This window comes from Bombina bombina, chromosome 12 (genome assembly GCF_027579735.1).
Source record: "Bombina bombina isolate aBomBom1 chromosome 12, aBomBom1.pri, whole genome shotgun sequence".
NCBI classification, from domain to species: Eukaryota; Metazoa; Chordata; class Amphibia; order Anura; family Bombinatoridae; genus Bombina; species Bombina bombina.
In genome coordinates this window covers 59,163,307-59,189,418 of record NC_069510.1, presented here as the reverse complement: position 1 = coordinate 59,189,418, position 26,112 = coordinate 59,163,307, and the positions used below count along the sequence as shown (strand labels likewise).

At 38.5% G+C, this 26,112-nt stretch overlaps 1 protein-coding gene across 1 annotated transcript in view; it reads right to left on the bottom strand.

Annotated features, from left to right (window-relative positions):
• LOC128643216 (caM kinase-like vesicle-associated protein) overlaps positions 1-26,112 on the bottom strand; it is a 401,315-nt gene that overhangs the window by 294,642 nt on the left and 80,561 nt on the right. The window lies entirely within an intron of this gene.

Sequence of the window (26,112 nt, the reverse complement as noted above, 5' to 3'; positions counted from 1 at the left end):
CATGACTTGACCTGTATTATCGTGCGAGTAGGGGTTCGAACAGTCCAGCACATACAGAACCTTTTTAAACATGAGCAAAGATATAATTCGACAAACTAGATTAACTTTTGTTAAGTGAAAACATATACAGTGAAAACAAACCAAGTCGTACAATAGGTATTTAAGGTATAAATAACCAATGGTAATCATCCACTCGGGTTCATCAATCTGACAAACGGGATGATAAAGCCTGTAAGTGAGAAAAGGTTAAGTTAGACCAAATGAAATAGCGACTATCAAACCTCACAGTGGTTCCTTTTCCATGTTAGTGTTGAAAGCCTGTTTTCTCTTTTTTTGTCTGGGTGAGGTTTCCGCCCATACGTGTCTTTGAGGCCTGGTTGCAGACGAAGCCCCGTCTGTTTCGGGAGGAGGAATGTTCAGGTCTTTGCAGAATGGAAAAGTATCCTTCATATTGTTACAGTCAGATTTCTTTCTTGACTTAGTGACGTTCACAGAGGTTGGAAAACCCCAACGATAGGGAATTTTTAATGAATGTAGATGTGAGGTCAGAGTAAGGAAATCTCTTCTTTTTTGTAGGGTCCTCATGGATAGATGCTGGAAGATCTGGATACGGGCTTCCTGGGAGATAAATGTCTGCTGTTTTCTAGCAAAGGAGTATATCAATTATCTATGTTGATTTTGCTGAAAGCGGACTATTATGTCCCTGGGTGGTTGGGTATCCAGCGGTTTTGGACGCAGAGATCGGTGAGCTCTATCCAAAGTGATCATCGGGGATATGGCATCATTAGCTCTCACCATTTCTGCTAAGAGTTCTTGTAGATATGTTTGGATTGTACCGTTTCCGGTATACCTCTGAAGAGTAAGTTTCCATGCCTAGACCTATTTTCTAGGTCAGAGAAGAAAAAGTGATTGGGATAGCGCTACGCAGCTGCGAGTCTTATAAAGTGAAATAAATATATATTAGTTTGGATCTATTTTTATCTGAATATGAAGGTGTCCCTGTTTTGGGTTGTTCAATTATGGGATTACTATTTTGATATATAAGGATCCCCGGTTTATTTTGATCATATAACCTGGATGATAGAGTAATTTCTATATTTTTAAAATAGTCTTATGTCCTATGTTTTTTATATATAAGTATCTTATAGATATTATTATAAAATATGATGTAAAAGAAGAGAGAGGAGCAAGTGCTTTAAGATATATGTATTTTATTCCTATACAGATAAGGTTCTTATCGTATAATAGTTAACAATAAAATCTAACACATAGATGCCGGCATCTAGATTTAAAACCACATTAAAACAGTTTTTTATTTGAAATTTATACTTGTTATATTCTATCAGTATTACTGCTGGTTTTGGACTATAACCGTGGTTTTATGAAAGCAGCTCTGATTGGCAACATCTGATAAAAAACAAAAAGTTTCTATTCCTTGACATACATGTATCGTATATTTTGTTTGTTACAATTACAATTTTTCAGTGCAGATCTAGTTTTACAATATATTAGCTAGATGAGTGTGAATACCACGTATTTTTACTTAGACATTGATATTCCAGGTCTACGGTGGTTTGTCACAGCGGTAAATGGTAGTAAGTGGATTTATCTGTCATATATACGTGTATAAGCAGATTGTCTCTTGTTATAAAAACCTTTTTATATTGTCCATATTCTGGATCTCCTCCGTTAAAGTTGTGACCGGCCGGTCCTTTGGTGAAGTAGTTCCGTATGTTCTCCCTTGTTTTCTTTTTTTTGGTTAAAATCCGGGTTCTTCAGGTATTTCCTGATCCAATTGTGGATTTTCTCCTTGTGTCTGTGTAGCCCTTAAGCCAGGTGATTGAGGCTGGAGCGGTTACTGGATCCTTGGATAGGAATTACACATATGGAGTCTGTCCCTAGAAAGTGGGATATGGCTCGATGTACCTATCCTAGCCAGCCCGAACACGAGAAAGACCTCTCACCTGCTGGGTTCTGTGTTTAGATATCCTGTGACTGTCAGCAATCTCTACGCGTTTCAGCCTGGGGCCTTTATTTTCTAGGTCGTCTAATTTGTCTTCTAAGTGATTAATGTGGCGATCTTGGTGACGTAGTTTAGTGTAATCAAAAAATTGTGAAGAGCGCCAAAAGATTGATGGTATATTTATATTGATATTAAAATGTATTTAAAAAGATCATACAAAACAATTCACAAGTATTAAGCACAATGTATAAAAAATAAACAAAGATAAAAGGCCAAGAATAAAAGCAAACTCTAAGGTGCACCTTAAGAGTAAAATACTCATCTATAGTCCCTTGTTAAACGGTAGGCAAAGTCACATCAATATAGTGTCCATGTGTTGGCGTATTCCAATGTTAACGTATTCCAATATGTATATTGGAATATAATATAATTAAAAATATGAAAAATATAGAAAGTGATAAAAATGAAACAAAAAATGAAAAATAAAAATGTGAAAATGTATGAAAAAATGAATCTCAAAAAGTGAAAAGTGAAAAAAGAAATGTATATATAAAAAATGTGGCAACTGTGATGATAGACGATGTCAGAACATAAAGTCTAAAAGGATAATGTGGTCTTTATATGAAATCCCTCTGTGATACAGTGGATCTTCTAAAGTGATGATTCGTTGTACCTTGCTAGTGACCTGTGGAAATATATCACAATAGTGCAATAAAGCTAAAAATATTATACAGCAAATAGAATAAGGCTTACCAAAACTGTTGACGCGTTTCGGCCCTGGATCATGGGCCTTTATCAAGACTTGATAAAGAGTCTTGATAAAGGCCCATGATCCAGGGCTACTGAGGGTAGTGCAATCTGACCCTAAGATAGCTTCTAGTCACCTGTAGAGCTTTTTAGCTAACTTCAACCCTGATAGTTACTGCCGTGTGCTCTGGCTCCTTCTATCTGTCAGATCAGTGTCAGACGCTGTCCACAATAGCTCCAGTGTCCTGGACGGGTGCCTGAGGCTCCTCTGCTGCAATTTTATAGGTTGCAGTTGTTATCCACTTGTAAACCTCGGGCACCTCCGTAGAGAAACCTGTTCCTATACTGATCGTGCTCCTGCATGTCTCTGGGCGATTATGATGCCTTTGGTATAGTTCTCTAGTCTCATCCGAGTTGTTCCAGGGTAGTTTGACCAACCTGATTTGTAGAGCCTTACTGAAACACGACCATCTTGGTCAGCTGCTCGCTTCGCCCCCCAATAATTTTTAATCATTTGTATTAATTTGTTTTAAAATTTGACATGTAATATTTCAATAACGCGTAACCCGACTGCGTTAAAAACTAAATTTATGCTTACCTGATAAACATATTTATTTCTTGACACTGTGAGTCCACGGATCATCATCAATTACTGTTGGGAATATCACTCCTGGCCAGCAGGAGGAGGCAAAGAGCACCACAGTAGAGCTGTTAAGTATCACTTCCCTTCCCACAAACACCAGTCATTCGACCGAAAGGAAAAGGAGAGAAAGTAAATAACACAAGGTGCAGAGGTGCCCGAGGTTTATATAAAAAAAACCTGTCTGAAAACTAGGGAGGGCCGTAGACTCACCGTGTCAGAATGCACCAATGCTTAAAGACCCTTTCACCTGAAGAAACCTCAGTCGAGACAAAAGAGCAAATCTATAGACTTTAGAAAAAGTGAGCAAGGAAGGCCAAATCGCCGCCTTACAGAACTGCTCCACAGAGGCCTCTTGCTTGAAGACCCAAGAAAAGAACACCTTCCCAGTGGAGAGAGCTGTGATTCCCTCAGGAGGCTGCTGTCCAGCAGGCTCATAAGCCCTACGATAACACTTCTCAACCAGAGAAAAGAAGTGGCGAAACTTACTGGTCTATATGTCTAACCAGAAAAAGCAACAAACAATACAGGGGACTGACAAAGTCTCTTGTAGCCTGTAGAGAAAATTTAAGGTCCCGCACAACATCTAAGTTGTGCACCCGACGAACCTTATTAGAAGAAGGAACAGAACAGAGAAAAGGAACAAGTTCCTGACTAAAATCCCTGTCCGAAACAAACTTAGGAAATAAACCAACTTGTTTGAAGAACTGTTTTATCTACCAAAATACGAGATAAGGAAACCACACTGCAAAGCTGAAAGTTCGGAAAACCTCCGAGCAGAAGAAGAACAAAACTCTCCAAGATAACACTTCATATCTATGGAATGTGTAGGCTCAAACTAAGCCTGACTAAAAACTTTAAGAACAAAGTTAAAGCTCCAAAGGAGCAACTGACTTAAACACAGTCCTGATTCTGACCAGGACTTGAAAGGTGATTGTACATCCAGCACACCTGCCAGACGCTTGAGCAGCAGAATGGCAAGCGCCGAATCTGACCCTTGATAGTACTAACAAATAACCCCCTTCTCAGGCCTACCTGGATAGAAGTGAAGATCCTTGGGGTCCTGTAAAATAGACATCCAGCGCCAGCAGCTGGATACGAATCAACAACCTTTGAGTTGCAAGGCACAAAGCTAACCACTAGGCTACATAGGCTGCTTTCATATCTTATAAAAATCTTTCTAGAGATAGGCTTACGACCCTGAATCGTGGTCTTAAGAACCGATTCAAACGACCCAAGATTAGCTAAAACGAGAGAACAATCTCCAAGCAGACAGTTACAGAGAAAGATATTTGGATGACGGAAGGACTCCTGAGGCAGAAGATCCTTCCCCAGCAGAAATCTCCGTGAAGATAGAGACAACATATCTACTTGATCCACCTACCAGATCCTGTGAGGCCACGCAGGAGCTAGTAGAAACCCAATGCTTTCTCCTACTTGAACCGCGGAAGGAGAACAAACAGAGAAGGAGGATATGTCAATCTGAAGTTCCAAGGAACTGCCAGAACATCTATTAGATGGGGTTCCCACTTCCCCGGGATGAGAAGTCTGACTATTCAGAATGCCGCGTCCCAGAAGTCCCCTTCCAGAAATGTGGGTGGCAGATGGGAAATAACTGAGAGAACCTACCCACAGAAAAACTGAAACCCTACCTACATGACTAAGGAACTAAAGTTCCTCCCTGGCAGGTGATGTAAAGTCACAGAGGCTATCTCGTCTGTCTATTACCTGATAAAATGGGCTAAAGACCACTGAGGTCAAACCATCAGAGCATTGAAAGTCGCTATCCACCTCAAAGATGAAGGGGAGAGCAAACCTCTCCCAGGACCAAAGTCCCTGTGTTATAATGTGAGCTGCAAACCCGCTACCTCTTGAATGATAAGCGAGCGCTCTACTTTAAATTGGCCTACAGCCCTTTGAGTAGCCCTGCTGGGATTTGAACCTGTTACCTTGAATCTTTTAAACAGGCTTTTTGTAGTCAGGGCATTTACCAACTGAGCTACCTCACCAGCTTCCATTTGAGCTAATTCCCCGGCGAGTTCTCAGAGAGTCCCAGACACCTCCCCAGCCCAGCAGGCTGGTGATCGCGGTCAAACGCCTAGGAAGGTCTCCAAAAATCTTGATGAAAAAAACCAAGGAAAGGAGACTATTGTCGATAGATCTAGATACTCCAAGACATCCGGATAATCCCCATTCCACTGACTGAGCATGCAGAACTGTTGAGCTCTCAAACATTAATTCCTAAGTAGAATACCCATGCAGCTGGGACAAGGAAGATCCTTACCAGCTACACTTCTATCCGTGTAACAAAGAAAAAAAACAACAAAAACCTCCAATGAGATCTAGTTTATCGAAAAATGGTGCCTGGACCAATAGGATGTTCAGGGGAGACGCCAATGCAATCCCGGAACCCATCACAGTCCAGAACTTTTATAAAATTCTGGGAGCTGTTGCAAAGCCATTATAGACCCACAAACTGAAAAACATTGAGTCGGAGAGCAAAACTCAGAAATCTGAGATGATCCCTTTGAATGGGAAATTGAAGATACGCATCCTTTAGATCTAAGGCCGTTATAAACTGACCCTCAAGCACCAAAGAAGAATGGAGCAAAGATTCTACATCTTAAAGGACGTTACTCCGAAAAACAAATTTAAACATTTCATGCCTAAATTAGGACAAAGGTAGTTGGAACAGAATAAAAAGAAACAAGATCCTGTTCCTAAACTTAAACTGGAACAATCCCTTCAAGGGAGGAAGATTCTGAACACATTTCAAGAACGCCTCTCTCTTTATCTAGGCTACAAAGAAACATTGGAAGAACCTACTCCTGGAAAGGAGAATTTGTAACCTTGGGACACTATACCTACAGCCCCTTAGGGATCTAGGATATCTAGTATCCAGGCAAGAGAAAAAACTGAGACAGACTGCCCCCCACAGGATCCAATCCTGTTATGGGGCAAACCTTCATGCTGAATGATAGTTAGCTGCAGTTTTCTTTACCTACTTCCCCCTGATCCAAGACTGACTGGATATCCCAGAGAACTTAGACTTCTCCTGCTTGGAAAACAAAGGGAAAGACTTCTCCTGAAGTACAAGGGAACGAAAGGCAGCAACAGAAATAAAAATTGGCCTAACAGCCTTTCTTTTATTGATCTGCTTATTAAGTCCTCCAAAATGGAATCAGACAAAGTTTTCCAAAAAGAAGCCGCACTTGTCCATAAAAGTTTGTAAACAAGCCTCTATCCTAACTAAGGATTGAAGGTCTCTAACCAGAATAGCAATGGCTGCACCATGAAATTTAAAGGAGACAGCTATTACAGACAGGCAAATGGGTAATCTTTGACATACCCCATCCCTGAGAAATTTCTCTTAATACGGTTGAAAACAGAAAAATGTTTACAAATGAATCCTAGTAAATATAGAATTCACTAGATTCTAGAGGATTGACCACGACAGGAGAGTCGAAGTTTACCAAGTAGCCAACCCCTCCTAAACAGAAAGGAAATCCTGCTTGAATCTGAAGAGAACTACTTCAGTACCAGTTGAAGGAATTACACCGTCCAAATCAGCGGTTTAACCCTCAGATGCTACCGACTATCCTGCTCATAAAACTATAAGAAGGACAAAATGTGTAGCAGCCACAAGCGGAGCAGAAACTTTACTATCCTATTCATAAAATAACCTCTTGCGATTTCCCTTTAAGATAGGAAAAGCAGATAAAGCCACAGATGCCAAAATACACCTGGGTAGACAATTCTGCACGCAAATATCTCCTCTAGGAGATTGAGAGGAACCGCAGGCCACTGCATGTGACACCATAAAAAAGGCTTGGGACGACTGAGGAGAAAGCTGTGGCATAACCTAAGCAGCATCATCCAGGGAGACATGAGGCTAAAATAATTTTTATAAATTAAACTATTTAAAATATTTAATCTGACGCTGTCACTTTAAAAAATATGTATTTAGGAATATAGCTCTGTCCCATACTAGAAAGGAAAATTATTCACAGAAAATAAACCCATAATGCACGGATGCCCTTGAAGGACATGATGCAAGGAAGGTTCAGACATAAAAATGCTTTTACTGAAACATGCCAGTGGAACAAGAGTCACAACTCTGTTTAATACACAATCTGATGTAATGTGCAGTGAAATTACAAAAGATAACTGACTTTGGGCAAATATTTTGGAATGTAAAACATAACACTCTTAATAATAAAGTGACTTATCCCTCTCTAGCTTCCTTTGCTATAGAGTTCGCCACTCAGAACTCTGTAATTATTACAATATGGTGCCTCTCCATTCCGTATTGAGGAAAGACGGTGTGGTCACGTGGTCGGACCCAGAGGAATAAGAAATGGCGCCACTCCGCATTACTATGAAGAAAAAAGGCGGAGTCATAGATTACAAAGAATGGAGCGTGTTCCACACTACATTCCTCAGCCAAAACCGGTACACACAATAAAAAATAAAAGATCTGTGTAGGTGTTCATACAAACCCAGAGCCAACAATCTTTCTCTGCTAGCTAGGCACCTGAAAAATATTCTCATCGCCCTATAAGTTTGTCCTACTATGAGGATTCTAAACAACATAGCTATGTTAACATAAAATAAGCTAACAAAACTGAACCCTCATTAGAGGGTTAATTCCTTCCTGCACTGAAGGATATTAACCCCTAGTCTCCATAACACATGTATCAGTGCCCTGCTCTCTGCCGTAAAAACCCTTACCCCTGAAGGATTTTGAGTCCCAAATTGAATAGCAGGGAGCCCTGACCCCTTCAGTGCCAGCCTTCTAGCCCCAGAACAACAAAAGGCACTAACCTGCATTCTAGCCGTCCGGCATTTAGACAACTCACAAAGTTTGAGAAGATGCCGCTTCTCACAGAGACCTGTGTAAAAAGAAAGACAGAGTAAACTTACTCAGGCTTTCTATGCCAGGGCAGCAACATGTTAGGAAAATGCAGCAAAGCCAACTTTACAAGTTCCTAACTACTTTAAAGCCATCGCAGACCTGCTGAAGAGACTAACGTGGAGTACAGCTAGACCCAAATTGTGATGGAAGGCAGAGCAATCCTGCCCAGACTTCAAAATAAAAAAATCTTGATAGAAGAATCTTAATCAGGACACCTCATTACTTCACCTCTTCCTTGTACTAGAGGCAAAGAGAATGACTGGGGTTTATGGAAAGGGAAGTGATACTTAACAGCTCTGCTGTGGTGCTCTTTGCCTCCTCCTGCTGGCCAGGAGTGATATTCCCAACATTAATTGATGATGATCCGTGGACTCATCATGTCATTAGAAAGAAAACTGAATAGCAAAACCTGATGAACAAAATGCATATTTTATATTTCTATGTTCTTCACATAGAAAATAATGTACTTTTCAATATTTTTTTATATATATATATATATATATATATATATATATATATATATATATATATATATATATATATATATATATATATATATATATATATATATATATATATATATATATATATATATATATATATATATATATATATATATACTGTATATGTATGTATTTCTGAGTTCCCAGCACTCACTGATATGGTGAAATGTCTGGGTGCTCTCTATGGTAGGTAGATAGAAACTTAAAAATGAGAAAAGACACACTCAGGTCTTAATAAATATAATTTTATTTCTTCTTAAGCAAATTTTCAGTCAACGTTTCGGTCCTCAGAGACCTTTTTCAAGACTGTTTTCATGTAGATATTCAATGGATATGCTCAGCGGAAAACAGTCTTGAAAAAGGTCTCTATGAGAACTGAAACGTTCACTGAAAATTTGCTTAAGAAGAAATAAAATTATATTTTTTAAGACCTGAGTGTGTCTCTTCTCATTTTAAAGTATATATATATATATATATATATATATATATATATATATATATATATATATATATATATATATATATATATATATATATATATATATATATATATATGATATGATATGATATTGTTCATGTAAAATATATATCTACACCTATATATCTATAGGAATAGATATACAGGTATAGGTATATACAGATATATATATATATATATATATATATATATATATATATATATATATATATATATATATATATATATATATATATATATATAAATATGTATTTACAATAAAAAGGACATTATCCTGTAAGTGAAGAACATTGGAATGTTAAATATGTAAAGTAAATATAAAGTAAAACACATAACTATGTAAATACATCTGTACACACACACACACATATATATATATATATATATATATATACACATTTAGACATGTATATGTATGTATCTCTGTGTTAAAGCCCTTTGCCTGCCTTATATTTGCTAACACTTGATACCTCATATCTTTGAGCCCTTATAACTGCTTATTGCAATATTTTGTTTAAATAATTTTGATCAGCCAGTGTTATTATGAATGTAAGTGTACTTTTGAAGGTAGTTTTCATGTTTTTTGTGCAACCTTTTTGTCTCCCGTAACAATTAACCAGAGCGATTGCGCTTAAGCAAACACGTTTACTTTCAACTCATAATACATACGCTATTTCCAATATACACAAAGAAATATCGCTTATAGCTTACTCTCAACAGTTAGCGAGCCACAATACTAGCCCTAAATGTTTACGAAGGAGTACCTGCCCTCCATGTGTGCCCATTAAAGCATAAAATTCTGCTCTGTCATACTACCCCCTTTGACAGAGGGGTGAGGAAGAGACGGATATTACTGATTTCCTGAGCAGTAACACGTGAACATAGGAGGTGACTGGTGAAAATCTCAGATTGGTGTGAGTTAACAGGCACACACAGAGGTAGAAGTTTAGTAATATCCTATCCAGCTGGACTGACTGATTTCAGATACACTATGGTTAAAGTTTTAATTTATTAATCTAAGTGCATTTCATTGTGTTTATTAATTTACAGAATAATTGGGATCCCATATACAGGGGCTGTGAAAAATATGTATATCTTACATAACATATGTATATTTCCTTTCATAATTGTTGCATTGTACAAATTACTATACTTAATCTATATATAATATAAAGCCCTGTGTTAGTGTAGAGCTATATAAGAAATGTTGGGGTTTCATAGAATAGTAGCTGGGGAGGGTAGCAACTTTGGGAATGTAATTGTGAGTTCCCATCCATCTCTTTTCTGTAAAGTGTAGTGCCAACAATGGGCTAGATTACATGTGGTGTACTAACTGTAGCGTGCAAGCGTTATCATTTTTCCCCGTCTTTTTGCGTGTTAGGAGTTGAAAGTAAATGCATTCTCTTGAGCACAATAACATTCAATGTACATCCGGTGTCTGTGTACATATGTATTTAAATGTGTATATATGTATTTACATACCTATATACACATATAAACACATAAATACATATAAATATATATATATGTGCATTGGGGCCCTTTGTAGTGAAACACCTGAAAACATAAAAAAAAAACATTTTTATTCAATATTAATATTTAATAATAGTTTTAACTATGTATTTACTGTAAATATTTTACATTCCAATGTTCTTCACATAGGGGAATATGTTCTAAGTGCTGTGAAATATATAGTCATATATATATATACATATCTATCTATCTATCTATCTATATATATATATATATATATATATATATATATATATATATATATATATATATATATATGGGATCTAGCTGCTACTGGATGTTTATAGCAACATCAGCCTGATAATATTACATGGAGACGTGATTCGCCTGGTATCCGTGACAAGACCATACCTACACTGTGCGGCCCTTACCTCATATTGATTGAGGTAGAAGAGTGTAAGTAGATACCTGAAAGGGACCGGGACTCTTGCCTCCTAATCTCTGCACCTTATGAACTACCTGCGGATTGTGCCATACCTACCTACCTTATGGAAACCACTATTTGTTGGGACTTTTTATGCACCTAATTTATTTATATTTATACTGTGTTTATATGTACATATGTTTTTTGTTTTTGGATATTATTGTTGGAACTGTTTGACAGGTCCTATAGGCCTTGTACCTACGCAAACTGCCTAGATTTACCCTTAATATATATTTTTTTATTAATTACTATTACTCAATATTTTTTTTTTATTTTTTTTTTTAATTCTTTTTATTAAACAAGAGAGTTCATATACATGGTACATACTGGTACAAGTACATTTTTGATAAAGTCACTGCAGTTCATGACAACAACAGAGTATCCAAAGTGAAGAATTGCAGTGTGCAAATTATACAGATACTCTAGAAATAATGCAGAGAAGCAATATAAGTGTGAGATATGCCCATCCCATTATGTAAAAGCAGAGTTGTTTTGAGTCAAAAAGTCACCTGAAGCATTTCAAGCAATTAAGATTGGTGGGATGTTGAGGATTGCTTGAACTCCTTGTTTTTTCTGAAATAACAAACCAAACACACAAACAAATAAACCAACAAACAGGGGGCAAACATTTCTATAAAAAGTTATACTGAGAGTGAGCCTTAGCATGAGTAGCAGTCTATTTGTGTATCACCCAGGTCTACATTTATAGGAGAGTTTTATAATATATGGGGTAGCGAGGCGTGTTTCCTGACGTAACTGGTCTATGTAAACTAGTGACGCGATCTATGTTATCAGTATTGGAAGCCTAGAGTTACTTAAAATAGTCACTTGCAAAGTTAGCATGGGCGTTGGATATCACCATTGGGTTAGGTTTTGTGGTAGTGTGCGCAAATCAATTAAATTAGAGATCCTCAGTCCGAATCAGAACACCTCCATAATAGGGCGATACAGTAAAGTCCAGTATATACATAGTCCGACTGAGGACATTTAAAATGTTGTGTTACATAAATAATAGACACGTTCAAAAATTAATTGGGCTCTTAGGTAAGGAGAAGGCACTAGTGGGTCTCACTCTTGTAACCTTGATCAAACAAATAAACAAAATAAAACACAAATAGAACCGCGACATCTGAGACAGAATACGGGCCTTACCTCTATTTGAGAACAAGGGTTGTAGCTGTGGGTTACAGGTATAAAGTTGAGTTACTATGGTTGCTATTCTACAAAATTACATTGTGTGGCTCTAAGTTTAAATTGTGAAGGTTAATACGTTTTCACTAGACCAGCCTGCATTCAGGGAACATATGATCTTATTAGCCGCTATAGTGAGATAAATAGATAATATGCTTGCTATAGTGTATGAGCATGAGACATTTAATATGATTTTCATTTCGAATGGCTTATAATGTATACAAGACCAGTATATAGATGTGCGTTTCATAAGAGCAGGTCAGAGAACTTAGAATAGGAAGTGAGGAAATTAAGGTAAGTTAAATTAAGAGAGGACGTTAGCGTCAAAATGTAAGGGAGGGCTAGACTACTACATAGATGTTTTTTTTTTTTAACATTGCGTTAGTCTCATACACAGAGTTAGAAATAAAAACATCAGTATTGAGCACATCTAGGGTACTAATGAGTATACCATGACAGGGGTTGGACAGGTTGGGGGGCTTAGATGAAAGAACAAACCCTGTCTCTTGCCACATTTATATAAAAATAAGGATAGGGAAAAGAGGCAGGTCAACATCTCAATACCCTGCAAAAACTCAAAAGGTCCCAGTGCATAGAAATATAGCGATCAAACTGACTACATCTGAATTAACTATATCTTTGTGAGTAAGGGTAATTATCTGTCGCTAGATACATTACTTGTGTTGCCAACTATATACAAAGGACACAAGAACAAAAAATAAACATAATAGCATTGTTACCAGAGTTAGCAGAAACCAAAGTGCAGGCGAATACACATCGCAGTATTATGTGCAATATCTACCTAGGGAGCATTTTAAACTGAAAAAATAAAAGCATTAGAATTGTGTAGCAGTCTTTTGTTTGCGGCAAGTAAAGTCTACACTCTGAAGTACTAAGGGAGTGTCATTAAGAGCAGGAGGATGACAGTTCAGCCGATTCCAGTAGATAAGCGAGTTCTATGGGTAGATAGTATTATGTCTTCCATGTGCCTCAGGAACATAAGCATAGCCACCACTGAGCCCATTCCCCGGGCTGATCCATTGCCCCGCAGCAGATACATACCATGGCAACACGCACCCCCCAGCAACTCTTGAGCGAGCATGTGTGTGTCAAAGTTATGTTGCAGTAAAGGCACAATGCCCGCCGCCACGATGCTCCGCTCTGACACTGCGTCCCCTGCGCCCCTGTTGACTTCCTCCGCTCTTTCTTGTGGTTTACAGCAGAGGTTCTGTATGTTCAGCAAGTCAGTGCTCAGTGGAAATGGGCCACACAGCTGTGACCGTATCTGTCGCCCCTGCGGTCTCTTCACATGCTCTGGCTGGTATATCCCTGGGACCGCACCGACTCTCAGATTCAAGCACGTGGGTGATATCTCAGTTTTCAATGTCGCTGCCTCCCCCCCAGTCTGTGAAGGAGCTGCGGTCATGAGGCTGTTATCCGCCCCCTCGGCATGGGGTTTAGTGGCGGTTGCCAAAAACTGTGAGGTAAGTCCATGCCGATTGGGTACAGGTTTCTTAGGGCGGGAAGACTGCTCCGGTATCTTCACCATTGCGTGGAGATCCATGCAAGATGATAGTAGTCTGTCCAGTTTAGGCAGGAGCATGGCCCTTACCTCAGCAAAGATGCAGTTGCTAGTCTCTGTTTCTTCAGCGATAGGCAATTCCATTGCAGGAGGTTGGGTGGTGATATGCGGGTACAGCACTATGTATAGCTTGTCAACAGAACAGATGCTACAGTGCCAGATGGCCTTCTTAGCCTTATGCTACGACCGGGGGCTAGGGCTGATGGAGTGCCCTGCACAATTAAAGTATCGACTGGCGATGACCAGAATAGAGTCTCCCAGTAAGATATATGCTGTGGGGGTCTCATTACTCAATATTTTTATATTTTAATCATTGAGATTAAATGAAGTTTTGCGCCAATCCACAAACCTCTTTTTGTTTTATATATATATATATATATATATATATATATATATATATATATATATATATATATATATATATATATGGATATACAGTTGTATTCAACCCCAGTACAAATCAGGTTTATTGTCAAAATGACAGACTTTCAGCTGTTTGCCATGAACAAATCAAACAAAAGCAATTAAAATAGCTCAACGCAACGAATGCTTCCAGTTGTTTCCCCAAATTCAACTGAAAATGCAACTTTTAATGAATTCTGCAGTCTCAACATTATTCAACCCCCTGAATAGAATTCCTCACAACAGCACAAATATGCAAAGCAGAAGTTGTCTCAATCACACCTGATGCAATTAATCAAGGGCCTCATTAATTGCACCAGGTGTGCTTCAGCTAGAACACATGAAATACCTAAACTGGCTAGGGGTTTGTATAGTGTCAAATTTGGCTACATGTTAGAAATATGGCTAAGTCAAAAGAATGGTCCAAAAAGTTAAGAGAAGAGATCATCGCCCTTCACAAATAAGGAACAGGATACAAAAAGATAGTGAAGGCACTGAATGTTTCTAGAGACATCATTTGAAGCATAAGTTCACAAGTTCAAAGTTAAAAGGAACAGTGGTTACAGAAAAAGGAAGCTATCAAAGGCTGCAATTAAATTTCTGAGAAGGCAGGTTGAGAAAATCCCTCTTATGACTGCAAAAGACCTGCGGAAAAGACTTGGTGGCAACAGGCACTGATGTTTCAGTTTGCACAGTAAGGCGTGTACTAAACGCAAAAGGTTTACATTCCATAACTCCAAGACGTACACCACTACTGACTCAAAAGCACAAGAAAAGTCAGCTCCAATATGCTCAAAATCATATAAATAAGCCACAGAAGTTTTGGGATTCTATCCTGTGGAGCAATGAAACAAAACTTTTTGGCCTGATGGATCAGCGGTATGTTTGGAGGAAGAAGAATAAAGCATATGCTGAAAAGAAGACTCTGCCTACAGTTAAGCATGGTGGTGGATCGGTGATGCGCTGTGACTGCTTTGCATCCTTTGGCACTGGAAACCAGCAGCGTGTGGAAGGCAAGATGGATTAATTGAAGTATCAGGAACTTCTAGAAGAAGTTGAAGCTTGGGCGTCATGGACCTTCCAACAGGACAATGATCCAAAGCATACCTCAAATTCCACTAAGGCTTGGTTGCAGAAGAAGTCCTGGAAGATTTTACGGTGGCCATCACAGTCACCTTACTTGAACCCCGTAGAAAAAAAAGTCCACCTTTTTTGCTCTATTGACTTCTATGGAGGAATACAATATTACAAAAGTTTACTTTCAACTTGCAATACGAGCACCACCAAACGCATACAAAAAGCTTACTTCTAGCGGAGTTAACGCCCAAGTGGGATCGTTAAATACCACTCAACTTGTAATCTGGCCCTATATCAGTATATTTTGTAATCTGTTGTTTCACTTAGTTGACGTTGACTAAGCTATCAGCCTCTTAAAGAATACCTCTGTAGAGGGAGATTTACAGATGTGGCCAAAAGTATTGGTACACTTGCATTTTAAGAGAGAAACACAAAATAGCCCAATTTGAGTTTGCCAAAATGCAAGTTGACAAGACACAATCCTTCTGGAAGAATGTCTTTTGGACAGACGAAACAAAACAAGAACTTTTCTGTGAAACTTTATTAAATCTGTTTTGATTATATTTTGGTTTTAAGATGTGTGATACTCTTATGTGATTTTTTTTATGACATGTATATGAATAAAACATTGGTTATAATTTATAGCTTTAAAGGTTCTATATAAAAAAAAAAATAACCATTACTGGATAACTTAGTCCACCTAAAAATAAATTTTTCTATATTACAAAATTCTTTAACATTATTAAGGATTAATTGGAAGTTTGTTTTACGTGTATAATATAGAATACCCTTTAAGTAGTGCACTTGTCTAGGAGTTATATACTTTTCTTTTACAACAACACTTTGATCACTGTCTTTTATTCAGTTACCAATTACCTTCCCAAGGGGCAAGTGGGTAATAATGGTTGGTCTAGAATGGGAGTAAATGTTGTCTGGATAGAAACTGGTTAAATGGACAGTGTACACTAGATTTTCCTTTGCATAAATGTTTTGTAGATGATCCATTTATACAGCCCATCTGGAAGTGTTTTTGTAACAATGTATAGTTTTGCTTATTTTTAAATAACTGTGCTGATTTTCGGACTCCTAACCAAGCCCTAAAGTTTTAGAGGTATTACTGATGTATACAGACTTCAGATTGCTTCTGTTTGTGTAACGGATATTTTCATATGCAGGGGGTGGTCTGCTTTCTCAGCCCCTTTCAGTGGGTGTCCCAGCCTAACCTCATCAACAGCATCTAAGGGAGCATCTAAGTAAGTTTTTAAAATGTTTTATACTGTATTTTTATATCAGTATCTGCCCATATTATTCTTTATAGTAGGGTCTATTACATGCAGTTAAATGAAAATTGGTGTATACCGTCCCTTTAACTGCTCTAGGAGTGTTGCGGTTAGGGTCAATATTCAGGGTTTATAGTTGAAACTATATAAAATGAGTATCACTATATTCAGACAGCTGTAGTATCTTAAAGGTATTTGGGGGTTTCTTTTTGGCTGGGTTCAGACAAAACTTTTTGTTTTAGAATTAGCATTTTCCTCCTGGTCGCTATTGTATACAGTTATTGAATTATCTATAACATACAAGCACATAAAAATAGATTCTTGTTTAACTTTAGTATTTTGTGTAGAGTAGATATTAAAAAAAGAAGGGAGTCAGTATTTTTTTAATTAACATATTCAGATGCAGATACATTTTGCTAATGGTGCTTAGTAAGCAGTGATTTACTGCAATCCTTTGAGGTGCACTGAAATGTTTAAAGTAGGTTTTTGGTCTTTGGAATTTCTATCATTTTGAAGTTACTGTGGTGTAGTTGTATATCTAGAAGCACTGGCACTGATATAGATTAGATAGTGCAAGGGTCACAACATTATTGCGAGGGACAAAAGTGCAGAAGACATTTTATTATTGCTTGCACTTAACTATGGGCTAGATTACAAGTGACGCGCTAAAGTTAGCAAGGGATGCAAATAAGCAATATCGCAACCGTGCTAACTTACGCGAGTATTACAAGTTAAAAGTTAACCGTTGCGATTGAGTGCAAATAAAATCTGCACTGAACGGATTAGAACAACAGCGAAAAAGACCAGCAGACCTCAAAGCGTAAAGCAGTAAAAGTTCTTTATTGGATACGTTGGTTAAAACAGCATAAAAGCTAATATTCCCATATAACAAATGATAAGATAGGTCCTACGCGTTTCGGCAGTCCCTCTGCCTTATTCATGGACTTAAAATATAATGGTATCAAAGCTCCTTTTATACACCTGTGTCCTCAGGTGTAGATCACATGTCATTACTTAAAGGGATATTTACCTATTCAAACTTATAGTAACATCACAGTCAAATAGTGCATATATACAAAGTGAGATGAGAAATGGTTACGATAACAGTGCAAATAACATATTATTACATATGAACAAAAGTTCTATATTTTAATATACAAGCCATATTTAATCAATCTAAACATTAGATCGCATACCATACTGAGCATTGGTCCGTGACCCACTGTCTGCGCAGTATATAAACAAGTGTAGACATAAATATAAATGTAAACTGAAATAATAAATTGATATAGTTTACTTCCCTTATCTAACCCCTAGCATAGGAATGAGTTAATTCTCTATTCACTACTATCTAATCAATGCTCAAAGGAGGTGAGGGAGATTAAATCTTATTTATTATTATAATCATTATGCACGGATTAGAGCACATGAAGACCTAGCATAAAGTGTAAGGGGCCTATTTATCAAGCTCCGTACGGAGCTTGATGCCCCGTGTTTCTGGCAAGCCTCTAAAGACCGCTGCTCCATAACCTGTCCGCCTGCTCTGAGGTGGCGGACAGACATTGCCGGAAATCAACCCGATCCAATACGATCGGGTTGATTGATATCCCCTGCTAGCGGCCGATTGGCCACGAACCTGCGGGAGGCGGTATTGCACCAGCAGTTCACTAGAACTGCTGGTGCAATGATAAATGCAGAGAGCGTATGCTGTCGGCATTTATCGACGTGCAGCGGACATGATCCGCAATATCGGATCATGTCCGCTCTCACGTTGTTAGGCCCCTATTGGTTAAAAAAAAGTAGCAACAAATACAACATAAATACAGTAAAATAAAGTATTAAACTTATATATATATATATACTTTCTGATTAAAATATTGCATATAAATATTGTTTTAAAAAAGCTTGTACAATGAAAACAATAATAAATAAGGTTAGATATTGGCCTAGATTCAACTCATATCTTGCGGAAAAACATCATTGCAACATCATTGTAACATCATTGCAAAAAAAAGCGTTGTGGCTGCGCTTCATCATATCCATGAATTGCAAGTTCCTCTCCTTTATACTCTTCATTAGCTTCTTGGTCCAACTGAAGGCCACCGGTCTCACAAACATTTCTACCAAGCTTTGCAGAAGAACACAAATAAAAAAACAAGAAAAGAAACCTAATCTATAAAACACTAACTCATACAAAAAAGACAACTTAATAACAGTGAAAGGGATATGAAACCCAACATTTTACTTTCATGATTCAGGCAGAACATGCAATTTTAAACAATTTTCTGATTTACTTCTATTATCAATTTTTCTTTGTTCTCTTGTTATCTGAAAAGCAGCAAAATCAGATGTACTCCAGCACCAGTGGTTATCTGTGTGCAAGCTGAAAGAACCACCACTTGAAGACTCCAACACAATCCAAGATCAAAAAACTTCACCAGCACACAAAAGATAAATAGTATTCCAGCTTTTATTGTACCAGAAGGAAAAACTACATGACGTTTCGGGCTCAAATGCCCTTAATCATATCTATGATTAAGGGCATTTGAGCCTGAAACGTCATGTATTTTTTCCTCCTGGTACAATAAAAGCTGGAATACTATTTATCTTTGGTGTGCTGCTGAAGTTTTTTGATCTTGTTATCTGAAAAGCAGGGACATAAGCTTAGGAGCCCGCCCTTAGGAGCACTATATGGCAGCAGATTTGCACAAATGTATTCCATTTGCAAGAGCACTAGAGGGCAGCACTATTTCCTGTCATGTAGTGCTCCTGACTCCTACCTAGGTATCTCTTCAACAAAGAATATCATGGGAATGAAGCAAATTTGATAATAAAAGTAAATTGAAAATGTTTTTTTAAATTGTATATTCTGCCTGAATCACAAGAGAAAATTTTGGGTTTCATATCCTTTTAAAAAGAAATAAAATAAAAAGGAGACAACCTTGTCATAAGACAGAGAAAGAGAAAATATACTTCACAGTCTTTATGAATTATCAATGCTGGGTCAATGTGTAGAAAGTGAGCTCTCATCACCTTCATATCTGCCTGCCTCTTTCCTACTTCAGTCATGGTGCCCAAACAAGCTTTGGAGATGCTGAGGTTCGGGTCACCAGAGTAGCGTTAGTTGCCGATGTTCAGTGAGCTGGGAACTGGGAACACCAGATGGAAACTCTATAGCTAATACTTGCACCACACTGACCATTACAGTATCACACTATGGGCTTGTTTCAATTGAGGTGGTACAATATAGAAACTGGTGATAAAAACCTTTATCTCCATTAAAGTCTATGCAGATTTTTTATGTTACCACCAGTTTCTAAGCTTTACCAACTCAATGGAAACTAGGATGTCAATTTATCATTGTGAGGGCGGACATGATTATTATTATTATTATTATTATCAGGTATTTGTAGAGCGCCAACAGGTTTCGCAGTGCTATGAACATGGGTGGTATATAAAAAAAAACGATTACAAGGATCAAATGGGTGAAGGGTCCTGCCGAGAGTTGCACTGTTGTAGTCGGCTCTTATGAAGGTGAACTACAAACAGCTGGGCTCATAGGCTTACATGCTATGGGGTTTAAGGGGATAGCAGTGGAGATAGGAAGGTTAGTGTAGGTTGTAAGCGTCCCTGAATAGTAGAGTCTTCAGGGAGTACTTGAAGCTTTTAAAACTAGGGGAGATTCTTGTGGAGCGGGGCAGAGAGTTCCATAAGATGGAAGCCAGTCTTGAGAAATCTTGTAGACTGGAATGTGAGGAGGTAACAAGAGAGGAGGAGAGTAGGAGATCATGAGCGGAGCGAAGGGGGCGAAAGGGAGAGTATCTGGAGACAAGGTCTGAGATGTAGGGGGGAGCAATGCAATTAAGGGCTTTGTATGTCAGAGTGAGAATTTTGTGTTTAATCCTGGAGGCAAGAGGAAGCCAGTGAAGGGATTGGCAGAGAGGTGGGGCAGATGAAGATTGACGTGCAAGGAAGATGAGCCTTGCAGAGGCATTCATTATGGATTGTAAAGGAGCTAGGCGGCAGCTAGGGAGACCAGAGAGGATAGAGTTGCAGTAGTCGAGGCGGGAAAGGATGATAGAGTGGATTAAAATCTTTGTTGTGTCTTGTGTAAAAAAAAATGTCTAATTTTAGCAATGTTTTTAAGGTGGAAGCGGCAGGCTTTAGCCAAGGACTGAATGTGAGGAGTGAAAGAAAGATCGGAGTCAAGTGTGACCCCAAGACATCGGGCATTTGAGGTTTGGGGTAATGATGGAGTTGTCAACAGTTATAGAGACATGGGGGGTGGAGATTTTTGAAGAAGGGGGGGGAAATAAGGAGCTCAGTTTTGGAGAGATTTAGCTTGAGGAAGTGAGAGGACATCCAAGATGAGATATGAGAGAGACAGTTAGTGACACGGGTTAGCAAGGAAGGAGATAATTCTGGTGCAGAGAGGTAGATTTGTGTATCGTCGGCATACAAATGATAATGAAACCTGTGGGACTTTATTAAGGAACCTAGTGAGGATGTGTAGATTGAGAAGAGAAGGGGACAGAGGACAGAGCCTTGCGGGGCAGAGGATACCCCAGAAAAGGCTACACTAAAGGTACGGTTAGACAGATAGGAAGAGAACCAAGAGAGAGCTGTGTCACAGATGCCGAAGGTTTGGAGGGTATAGAGCAAAAGAGGGTGGACGACAGTATCAACAAAGGCTGCAGACAGATCAAGGAGGGTAGGTCGTTGGTAACCTTAACAATTGCTGATCCGCTGTAGCATACGCTGTCTGCATTTATCATTGCACAAGCAGTTCTCGCCCCCTGCACATTTGTGGCCAAACGGCCGCTAGCAGTGGTGTCCATCATCCCGATCATATCTGAACGGGATGATTGCTGTCCACCGCCTCAGAGGTGGCGGACGCGTTAAGGAGCAGTGGTCTTATGACTGCTGCTTCTTAACTTCAGTTTCAGGGGAACCTGAAACTATGGGGGGTAGATTGCAGCATCCGCTGCTTGTTAAATCTAAGCCTATCCCCCCCCCCTTCTTTTGAGTTTTGATTTTATCCTCTCAAAACACCTTTGGTTTGATCCAGCAATGCTAATTTACCATAATAAAAAAGACATGCATGATGCAAATATTTTACAACTACACACATTGTTTTCCTCATTTCTAACAGTTCTTGTTTGATGTGTGAGGTAGATTTATTTTTAGATATATGTGAACATTTTAACATGTTTATTTTTGGTATGAGATGGATAGGGATTCTGTGTTTTTTCCATACCTTAGTATAATCTAAATGTTCATGAGGATTTTTAACTATGTCTTTTTAATGACATTTTTCACTTCCATCCCATAATAAAAGTACTATATTAAATCATATTTTTTGCTTTAGACCGAATAATAGAGACATATTACAATTGGTTTTAAATCAACAAATTCCCCTTATTGTAGTGAAAAAAATCACTATTTACAGTATATATACAGTATCACTTTCTTGTGCATCATCTTTAGAAGAGGCTTCCTTCTGCGACGACAGGCATACAGACCAATTTGATGCAGTGTGCGGCGTATGGTCTGAGTACTGACAGGCTGACCCCCCACCCCTTTAACCTCTGCAGCAATGCTGGCAGCATTCATATGTCTATTTTCAAAAGACAACATCTGGATATGATGCTAAGCACGTGCACTCAATTTCTTTGGTCGACCATGGCGAGGCCTGTTCTGAGGGGAACCTCTCCTGTGAAACCGCTGTATGGTCTTGCCCACTGTGCTGCAGCTCAGTTTAAGGGTCTTGGAAATCTTCTAATAGCCTAGGCCATCTTTATGGAGCAACATTTATTTTTTTTCAGATCCTCAGAGAGTTCTTTGCCATGAGGTGCCATGTTGAACTTCAAGTGACCAGTATGAGAGAGTGTGAGAGCCATAACACCAAACTTAACACACCTGCTCCCCATTCACACCTGAGACCTTGTAACACGAAAGAGTTCCATGACACCAGGGAGGGTAAATTACTAATTGGGCCCAATTTGGACATTTCCACTTAGGGGTGTACTCACTTTTGTTGTCAATGGTTTAGACATTAATGGCTGTATGTTGAGTTATTTTAAAGGGGACAGCAAGTTTACACTGTTATACAGGTTGTACACTCACTACTTTACATTGTAGCAAAGTGTCATTCCTTCAGCGTCACATGAAAAGATATAATAAAATATTTAAAAAAATTTGAGAGATGTACTCACATTTGTGGGATACTGTATCCCATAATTTAGGGGGTGTTAGGTTAGGGGGCTTAGTGATTAGGTTCATTGCAATATGTGTTAATGGCGGATTAGGGGTTAATAGTTTAAATAGATAGTTTGCGTTGTGGGGGCATTGCGGATAAGGGGTTAATAGATTTAATATATAGCTTGCGTTGTGGGGGCATTGCGGATTAGGGGTTAATAGATTTAATAGATAGTTTGCGTTGTGGGGCATGGAGGTTTAGAGGTTAATACATTTATTATAAGTTGCGATGTGGGGGGATGGCGGATAGAGGGGTTTTGACGTATCGGGTTAGATTTAAATGGGAATGGGTCTCAAAGAGCACCTTTTTCCTGTTTTACACCTAGTTGAGCTGCGTGTAATTTTTGTTAGTGTATAGGTAGCCTCCGACAGTGTATTTACGGTTTGCGCGGGCATTGAAAACCAGGTATAATTTAAGATTAGTGGCTTCCTATACTTTGTATGGGACACAATAATGTTTTCCGCAGCCGGAGTCCGGTTGCCGAAATTGGGTTATAACGGGCCGTTGGAAGCAGTCGATAAACGATATTGCTTCCGACAGCATATTTATCGGTTTGCGAGTCCACGCAAACTGAATTACGGCTCAATGGAAACGAGTCCTAAGTAGGGTATTTCCTACAGGTTCTTTCTTATGTGTAGCTGTACAAATTGTATACCCTTTTTCATCACTCTAAGATCTAGGAAGGTAACCTCCTCAGAACTACAATTATAAGTGAATCTAAGGTTATACTCATTTTTATTACACTTCTCTATGAATGACTGTAATTGTTCAAATGTTCCATCCCAGAACATTATAATGTTGTCAATAAATCTAAGCCAAAGGCTTATCTTATTGATATCCTCATTTCCTGCATCCATTACTTGATCACTTTCCCACTGACCCAGATAAAGGCATGCATATGTTAGGGAAAAGCCGGTGCCCATTGCTGTTAATGCCTATGCTTAGAAGACACTTTAGTACGGCACGTTGACTAAAAAATTATTGCACTATTTATGACTTCTTTTTCGAGGTTTCCTTCCATCATTCAAGGAGGAAGGCAAGACTTTAAAGGTTCCCTATGAGAGACTGCACCGCCATTCCAAACGGTGCCCATTGCTGTACCTAGGACTTATTCATAGAATTTCCCACGGAATGTAAAATAATTATGGTTCAAGATAAAAATTAGCAATTGTACAAAAAAATTGTATTCATTCTTTACTTTGTCCCTCTTTTATCCAAGAGCATTCCTTTTCATGAGGAATTGATAGATATAGTGCCTCTACATCTATAGTGACTAACAAAGGCAGTGTAGGGCAAATAGCCTAAAACGAAAATAAGGATTAAGGCCTCGAGGAGTGTGTAGGCTGTGTAGTTGCAACTCTGTTGCATTGTTGTGGGTGGGCTTAGATTTACCTATAAGTAGTCAGTAACAGCTTCCCTCCCTCCCTGGTTTTTGTAAGGTGACAATCTTTAGGTTGTTCATCAATAGGGTGTGCAATAAGGTCTGAGGCTAGATGAGGGTTATGCAACCCATTTCTGTAAAGCCACAGACGGCAGCATTTACTCCCCAGGACGTGGCATGCTGTGCGTCTAGTCGCACCTGGACCTACTGGTTTGGCATTCCCAACTTCACACCTCATTTGGGCAGTTGGTCTGCGCCCGGTCTACCTTCAGGAGGTTGAGTGACGGCTGTTAGGGGGAAGGGTGAAGTCCCCAGGTGCGCTCCTGGAGGTCAGTCCCCCTTTTGAGTTGCCAGGAACTCCCTAAGTCCATCTGCATGCAGTTGAGCTCTGCTTGTTGTCGGCATTCACGGGCTCAGGCTATCTTCCTCACAAGGGTTATCTTTACTCCTAGTTAGATTGCCACCACCTGGTTCAATTTGTCTTATTTTTTACAGTGCTGTTGCCATGTTACACAATAAATGTGACCTTTGGGTCTTTTTTTCCCACACTCTGGCTTATTGTGCTTTTTATATTAATGTTATTTAATAAAGTTGGGTTTCAGTCAGTTTGATGTCTGTTCTAATGATGTTTGTAGCAGACACAGGAGGATAGGGCATTTAATTCCTTATGTATTTTCTTTGACGAATAAAACATCAATCTTTTTAGGTAAATCTAATTTGTCTTTTACGTAAGATGGAAGTGTTCCTAGAAATTGCCTTAAACAATAGTCCACATACTGTGATATCTTTTCCATTAATTAATTTCCCAAATAATCGGTCTACCAGAGGGTTGTATCTTTTCTTTATGTAATTTAGGTACTGCATAAACCACTGCTATTTTTGGATATTTAACAAATAAAAAAATCATATTCCCTTTTATTAATTATACTATAGTTTTAGACATGTAAAATAAACTTTTATTGATGTAATCTGAAAATTAGGATGTAAATTCGGAGGAGTCAATAGGACATATATGGTTTAGCAATCTTAGGTAACAAATCTAAATTCATGCAAGCACTGTTCACAGTACCATCAGTTCATAATTTTGTTGGTCGAAAAAGATATTGAACAATTGGATTAATTTGAAGATTTTAAGGATAATATAACAAAAGAACAAAGCGCTTCCCTAAAAGACCAACAGGAAAGTAAAATGATTACTATAAAACTCTCACATAAAAGAGACAATGTAGTGATAATGAATACTAAAGATAATGGGCCAGCTTACAGGTGGAGTGCTATCGTTAGCTAGGAGCATAAACGCGATCGAGAGATTGCGGTGTTCTTTACGCTCAAATCCATTTTACAAGTGGCACACTATTTAAATTACCGCAAATTAGTTTTTGCAAAATTGCGGTAATTTACGAGCATAGAGCTTTAATAAGCTCTTGTTTTACAATTTGAAAGTAAATGCGATCACGCAAATGCAATCGCATTTACCGCTCAAACTCTTTTAAATTCAAATCAATTTAATTTGAAAATGCAAATCAGCCAATAGGAATGCAAGAGTACCCCAATATAAAAGGGGTACCTCGCATTCAAAATTCAGTGTGCGGCTGGTGAACGCATGAAGAAGAGCTCCATGTTCAAAGATTGCAGGATGAGGACCACTGCTGCCACCACCTCCACCACCGGGATGAAGATGGACCACCACCAGGATGAAGATGGACCACCACCAGGATGAAGATGGACCACCACCAG